Raw genomic sequence first — 7,889 nt, forward strand, 5'->3', positions numbered from 1 at the left:
CTGCACACAGTGGACTTCCTACTAGGGCATACCACAGTGCTGACAGTATAAATCTGGTTCATAGGCACATGATTACTGCATACAATAGCTGTAGGGTCAGCAGAGGCATTCAGGGCAGTTAGAGGGACATACATTAGGTTACTTACATTGTGTCTACCAACGCCCCTGGTATAATGTACATTTGCTGAAGCATCATGACAACTCAGGGTCACAATGAATAAAAGAGAAATACCAAAAATGTCTCCCAGCCAAACTTGACTTTCAGCGATCCCAATAAGCTCTTTGTGTGAATTATTACTTTCCTCCGAATTCCAGAAGAGATATGGGACCTGGGGTCACAGAATTAGACAATGGAACAGCTTTGGACTTGCATTCTTAATATGGGGAGTACTCGCTGGGCCATGTGTATACAGATGGGCTTACATTACTTTATGTCTGTCTATATTTAACTATGACGGGTGTTCTCCTTCCTCTAGTTTGGTCTCAGCATGAAATGCTGAAAACAGTCCTTTCTCAGAATGTAAGCTAATTAAGTTGAATTGTATTTCATGGTGTGACTAAGAGAAAGTAGTAATTTTATTGTTATTAATCATAGTCTTGTTTAGGGCTGACCTGATGACTCACACTTCCATTGTCGGTCTCAAACCCGAACACCCTTCAGCAGATTGTTATTACAACAAGAGAAAGATGCAGTCAAGGATGTACCTTGTCAATGTATTGCCCTGTGTTGCTCCCAACAATATACCTGTAGATCTAATGGATCCATCAAACTGTTTGGACCGAGGCCAGTTAGAATACTCCAGCTATTATATGATAATACACACTTTAATTAGTGATCACTACATTATCACATTATTATGTAGTCATTCAGATGTGGCTTATTTACATTCGTTAGTGCATGTTGGGAACGGCTGCTTCCTACAATTATGGAGACATGGTTTTGGAATGTAATATACACTGCTCAAAAAAATAAAGGGAACACTTAAACAACACAATGTAACTCCAAGTCAATCACACTTCTGTGAAATCAAACTGTCCACTTAGGAAGCAACACTGATTGACAATAAATTTCACATGCTGTTGTGCAAATGGAATAGACAACAGGTGGAAATTATAGGCAATTAGCAAGACACCCCCAATAAAGGAGTGGTTCTGCAGGTGGAGACCACAGACCACTTCTCAGTTCCTATGCTTCCTGGCTGATGTTTTGGTCACTTTTGAATTCTGGCGGTGCTTTCACTCTAGTGGTAGCATGAGACGGAGTCTACAACCCACACAAGTGGCTCAGGTAGTGCAGCTCATCCAGGATGGCACATCAATGCGAGCTGTGGCAAGAAGGTTTGCTGTGTCTGTCAGCGTAGTGTCCAGAGCATGGAGGCGCTACCAGGAGACAGGCCAGTACATCAGGAGACGTGGAGGAGGCCGTAGGAGGGCAACAACCCAGCCGCAGGACCGCTACCTCTGCCTTTGTGCAAGGAGGAGCAGGAGAAGCACTGCCAGAGCCCTGCAAAATGACCTCCAGCAGGCCACAAATGTGCATGTGTCTGCTCAAACGGTCAGAAACAGACTCCATGAGGGTGGTATGAGGGCCCGATGTCCACAGGTGGGGGTTGTGCTTACAGCCCAACACCGTGCAGGACGTTTGGCATTTGCCAGAGAACACCAAGATTGGCAAATTCGCCACTGGCGCCCTGTGCTCTTCACAGATGAAAGCAGGTTCACACTGAGCACATGTGACAGACGTGACAGAGTCTGGAGACGCCGTGGAGAACGTTCTGCTGCCTGCAACATCATCCAGCATGACCGGTTTGGCGGTGGGTCAGTCATGGTGTGGGGTGGCATTTCTTTGGGGGGCCGCACAGCCCTCCATGTGCTCGCCAGAGGTAGCCTGACTGCCATTAGGTACCGAGATGAGATCCTCAGACTCCTTGTGAGACCATATGCTGGTGCGGTTGGCCCTGGGTTCCTCCTAATGCAAGACAATGCTAGACCTCATGTGGCTAGAGTGTGTCAGCAGTTCCTGCAAGAGGAAGGCATTGATGCTATGGACTGGCCCGCCCGTTCCCCAGACCTGAATCCAATTGAGCACATCTGGGACATCATGTCTCGCTCCATCCACCATCGCCGAGTTGCACCACAGACTGTCCAGGAGTTGTCGGATGCTTTAGTCCAGGTCTGGGAGGAGATCCCTCAGGAGACCATCCGCCACCTCATCAGGAGCATGCCCAGGCATTGTAGGGAGGTCATACAGGCCCGTGGAGGCCACACACACTACTGAGCCTCATTTTGACTTGTTTTAAGGACATTACATCAAAGTTGGATCAGCCTGTAGTGTGGTTTTCCACTTTAATTTTGGGTGTGACTCCAAATCCAGACCTCCATGGGTTGATAAATTGGATTTCCATTGATTATTTTTGCGTGGTTTTGTTGTCAGCACATTCAACTATGTAAAGAAAAAAGTATTTAATACGATAATTTCTTTCATTCAGATCTAGGATGTGTTGTTTAAGTGTTCCCTTTATTTTTTTGAGCAGTATATTTTATCATCAGAAATATGTCATGTGTATGCGACTTTTATATGGCATTGTCGTTGCGATTTTATGTTGGGACTATTATTTGAAAAATGTCCTTCCCAGACTCACCTGCGTGTGAGGAGGAATCACAGGAGAGATGTGTGACAGATAAGTGAAGTGATGGAGATGTAACCTGTTCTGTCACTAAAGTTCGTGCTGCTTCTACTTGGAAGGATTAAACTATAGAAAAGGACTTGATTGTAACCCAACTCTTTATCGTCGAACCCATGGGTCCTTCGGAGGGGATATATAATAATTAGGGTTACAATTACATGTTTCCAGACACGGCTCTAATCATCCATCGGCTGGAAGTTTAAAAGGTGCTGGGAAACATTTTCATGCACCAACACTCAGGCTCTCACCTATCGGAGTTGTCATGGAAACATTTGATGATCAGGGGGAGCTGTAGTATTTCTGCCACACACACAACACAGCCAGATGCACAGGCAACCTCTCTCTCTCTCTGGTCTCTGTGTGTCTGCTCCACTCAAGGGTCACTTTCAATACAGGAGGGAATTCTCAGAGATAGCTGGTACCTGCCCACACTCTTGGGTCTCTTGTGGCACGTACTCTACACACATGCAGCCCTCTCCATGTTCAAGGACTGACCATTGCTTTCAACATGTTGTTGTAGTACTATGCTGCTGTCTGTTCATATTAAGTAGCCTAAATCCTTTTGAGCGCCTATCTTTAGCATTCCTCAAGGCAGCCCTCGAGGTACTCATAGATTAATCATGATAACTAGGCATAATAAAACAAATATGCCGAGGACAAACCAGCCAGCTAGCAGTATCTGTTTTGTTGTCGTTGTTGATTTCGTTAAGCTGAGATGTATCCTAACCTTTGGGACAGAGAGAGAGAGATGTCGTTAATAGAGGAATAAGCACACACATGTATCAGTCACTGTCAGATAATTGTGGCTCTGTCTGAAAGGGTATCAGTAGCCAAACCCTATTTCCAATGTCAAACCCGGTGTGGTGTAATGATCCATCAGGGGGACATTCATCTTAGCTGGAGTGTGTTAGTGGAGCATGGCTTCCCCAGCTACAGACAAACACCCTGAAAAGGAAAGAAATAACAACTCAAGTGTCTGCACTAAATATAGCAGGCTACAGCATTCAAATCAATAAAACAGAGGCAACTAGCGGGTCTTAATAAAACAAAGTCCGTGGATGTATTTATGTCTTCCTTAACGTGTCCCGACTAGGCTCGTGTGCTCATAAAGGGATCTGAAATGATGATTTAGCCTTGGGCTTCAGGATCTTATTCTGAATCAATGTGCTGGGGCTAATTCGTGTAGATTTACTGACACCGAGGTTGGGCTTTGCTCTATTAAATCGATTGATCTGTTACTATTCATAGTGCCAACATGCTGTGATATGTTAAATTAACCCCAATGGGTATTTACTGCAGTTTACAGTCAATACTGAATCCAGTCACAATGGGGGACTGCCACAGGTCCTAAAAAAGGAATACTGTGTACTGTAGTAGAACAAGGTATGTTAATTTAATATTGTTTTTATTTAACTAGGCAAGTCAACAAATTCTTATTTACAATGACGGCCTAGGAACAGTGGATTAACTGGCAGAATGACAGATTTTTAACTTGTCAGCTCGGGGATTCGATCGAGCAACCTTTTGGTTACTGGCCCAACGCTCTATGCTGTTGTCATTGATCGTATGAGGATGAAACTATAGAAGTGAACATATAAGAACAGCAGTTCAGTTTATAATCAGTTTTCCTTTTAATGTTCCATCTTCATTTAAAATAGGTACACAGGTAATTTGTTTCAAGATCATTTTTCTGGATCAATAAAAACTGTTTTACATATTATTTACTATCATACACAGATTAACAATGTGGTTGCCATGGTTATTTCAGCACGACACAGGAAACATTATAAACAAAATGTGTAACGCCATACCAGCCCTTACCCCAGCTCATAGTGGCTTTGGCACTGTTTACAAATAGAAAGTCTGTCTGTGTGTTATTTCCCCCTGCACCCGACTGAAAATGAAAATAAACATTCACAAATGAAGTACAAGCCTCCTACAAGGTCACATCTTCATTACTGTTTTCATTTCACGGCTCTATTTCCCTGTATTCTGCTAGGCCAGAATACGGGGAGCCAGCAATACTTTCTGGCATCCCCCTGTTGATCAATCTGCAGGGAGAACCAGAGAGCAGTTATTGGGAAGGAAAGATTCATGAAAATATGCTTTTGTTGTTCTGTCTATACATCATAACTGTACAAACTATGTTAACATCTCATATAAAGACTCTTTCTGTTCAGTGGCCCCACAATGGTATTGCATAACAAAATCAAACAAACGTGAATCTAGCACTCACGACTACTGCAGTCATTGATATTCCAGAAGGTTGGTTCTAGAATGGGTGGGAGAATATTGTCAGCTTGGCTTCCCAAGCTGCGTCATCAGTGCTTGTGCAGACCAGCAGACTGGAGTGTTTAAAAGACATATTCAATCTCTCCATATCCCAGTCTGTGGTCCCCACTTGCTTCAAGATGTCCACCATTGTTCATGTACCCAAGAATGCGAAGGTAACTGAACTAAATGACTATCGCACCGTAGCACTCACTTCTGTCATCGTGAAGTGCTTTGAGAGGACAGTTAAAAACCCCTAAGGGCACCGGCTGCGTCAATGTAAGTTACAACAAAAAAGTCCATAAAATCAATTTAAGCTAGAGATGTTTTTTTGCTTAGTTTTTTCCCGCATCTGCGGTGAAAGGTGGCAGAGCTAGAGCGGTATTTGTCAGACCATGAGTCATCCCGAAAATTGGTATTCTCACAAATGTCTGAAGCCGGTTACGACGTTGAACTGCAGTCAGGTCAAGACCCTGGTGAGGACGTCGAGCACACAGATGGGCTTATGGTAGAGAAATTAACATTCAATTCGCTGGCAACAGCTCTGGTGGACATCCCTGCAGTCAGCATGCCAATTGCACGCTCCCTCAAAACTTGAGACATCTGTGGCATTGTGCTGTGTGACAAAACTGCACATTTTAGAGCGCCCTTTTATTGTCCCCAGCACCCGTGTAATGATCATGCTGTTTAATCAACTTCCTGATATGCCACACCTGTCAGGTGGATGGATTATCTTGGCAAAGGAGAAAATACTCACTAACAGGGATGTAAACACTTTTCTGCACAACATTTGAGAGAAATAAGCTTTTTGTGCATATGGACAATTTTGTGATCTTTTAATTCAGCTCATGAAAAATGGGACCAACACTTTACATGTTGCGTTTATATTTTTGTTAAGTACAATTTGAGTGTCCCGGATTTACATATACTATGTTATGTCTAGTCTGAGACCAGGCTGCACCGCCACCTTACGCAACAACCTAGACCGGCTACAATTCGCATAACGCACCAACAAACCCACGGACGATGCAATCGCCATTACACTGTACAATCCCACCTGGACAAGAGAAATACCCATGTAAGAATGCGGTTAATAGACTACAGCTCAGCCTTTAACACCATTGTGCCCTCTAAGCTCAGTGCCCTGGGTCTGAACCCTTCCCGGTGCACCTGGGACCTGGTCTTCCTGACAGGCTGATCCCAAGTGGTGAAGGTAGGCAACAACATCTCCCCCATGCTGATCCTCAACATGGGGGCAACACAGGGGTGTGTGCGCAGCCCCCTTCTGTACTCCCTGTTCACCCATAACTGCGTGGCCACGCACGTCTCCAACTCAATCATCAAGTTTGCAGACGACACAACAGTGGTAGGGCTGATTAGAAAAAATGGCGAGGAGTGAGAGCCCTGGTGGAGTGGTGCCAGGAAAATAAAATCACTGTCAACAAAAGGAAGGAGCTGATCGTGGACTACAGGAGACAGCCGAGAGAGCACGCCCCCATCGACAGGGCTACAGTGGAGAGGGTCAAAAGCGTCAAGTTCCTCGGCATGCACATCACTGAAGACAACAGTGCCTCTTCAACCTCAGAAGGCTGAAGAAATTTGGCTTGGTCCCTAAGACCCTCAAAAACTTCTACAGATGCACAATGGAGAGCATCCTGTCCAGCTGTATCACCGCCTGGTACGGCAATTACACCGTCCGCAACTGCAGGGCTCTCCAGAGGGTGCTGTGGTCAGCCCAACGCATCATCGGTGGCACACTGCCTACCCTCCAGGACGTCTACAGCACCCGGTGTCACAGGAAGGCCAAGAAGATCGAAGACCTCAGCCACCCGAGCCACGGCCTGTTCACCCCACTACCAACTTGGAGACTGTACAGGTGCATCAAAGCTGTGACCAAGAGACTGATAAACAGCTTCCATCTCCAGTCCATCAGACTGTTAAACAGTCACCACTAGCCGGCTTCCAACCAGCACCCTGCCCTGAACTTTAATTACTGTTTACCAGCCAGCTACCACCCGGTACTCTACCTTGCACCTTAGAAAGCATTCCACAGGGATGTGTGAAGTTGGCTGGATGTGCTTTGGGTGGTGGACCATTCATACACACGGAAAACCTTTTAAGCATGAAAACCCCAGCAGTGTTGCAGCTCAACACAAACCGGTGCGCCTGACACCTACTACCGTACCCCGTTCAAAGGCACATACAATTTTCATCTTGACCATTCAACATCTGAATGGCACACATACACAATCCGTGCCTCAAATTGTCTCAAGGCTTAAAAATCATTATTATTAAAAAAAATTAAAACGGTCTCCTCCCATTCATCTACACTGATTGAAGTGGATTTAACAAGGGACATCAACAAGGAATCATAGCTTTGACATGGATGTCATGGCAATAACAAGTGTTCTTAAAGCTGCAATATGCAACCTTTTGGGGCGACCAACAAAATGTACATAGAAATGTGAGTTATAGATCTGTCACTCATTGAAAGCAAGTCTCAGAAGCGGTGCAAAACATTAGGAACACCTGCTCTTTCCATGACAGACTGACCAGGTGAAAGCCACGATCCCTTACTGATGTCACCAGTTAAATCCACTTCAATCAGTGTAGATGAAGGGGAGGAGACAGGCTAAATAAAGATTTTAAGCCTTGAGACAGTTGAGACATGGATTGTGTATGTGTGCTATTCAGAGGGTGAATGGGCAAGACAAAAGATTTTTGTGCCTTTGAATGAGGTATGCCAGGCGCACCAGTTTGAGATGTGTCAAGAACTGCAACGCTGCTGGGTTTGTCACAACATTTTCCCTTTTGTATCAAGAATGGTCCACCACCCAAAGGACATCCAACCAACTTGACACTGCGGAAAGCATTGGAGTCAACATGGGCCAGCAACTCTTATGGAACACTCCATGCCCCAATGACTTGAGG

This window comes from Salmo salar, chromosome ssa06 (genome assembly GCF_905237065.1).
Source record: "Salmo salar chromosome ssa06, Ssal_v3.1, whole genome shotgun sequence".
Classification (NCBI taxonomy): Eukaryota; Metazoa; Chordata; class Actinopteri; order Salmoniformes; family Salmonidae; genus Salmo; species Salmo salar.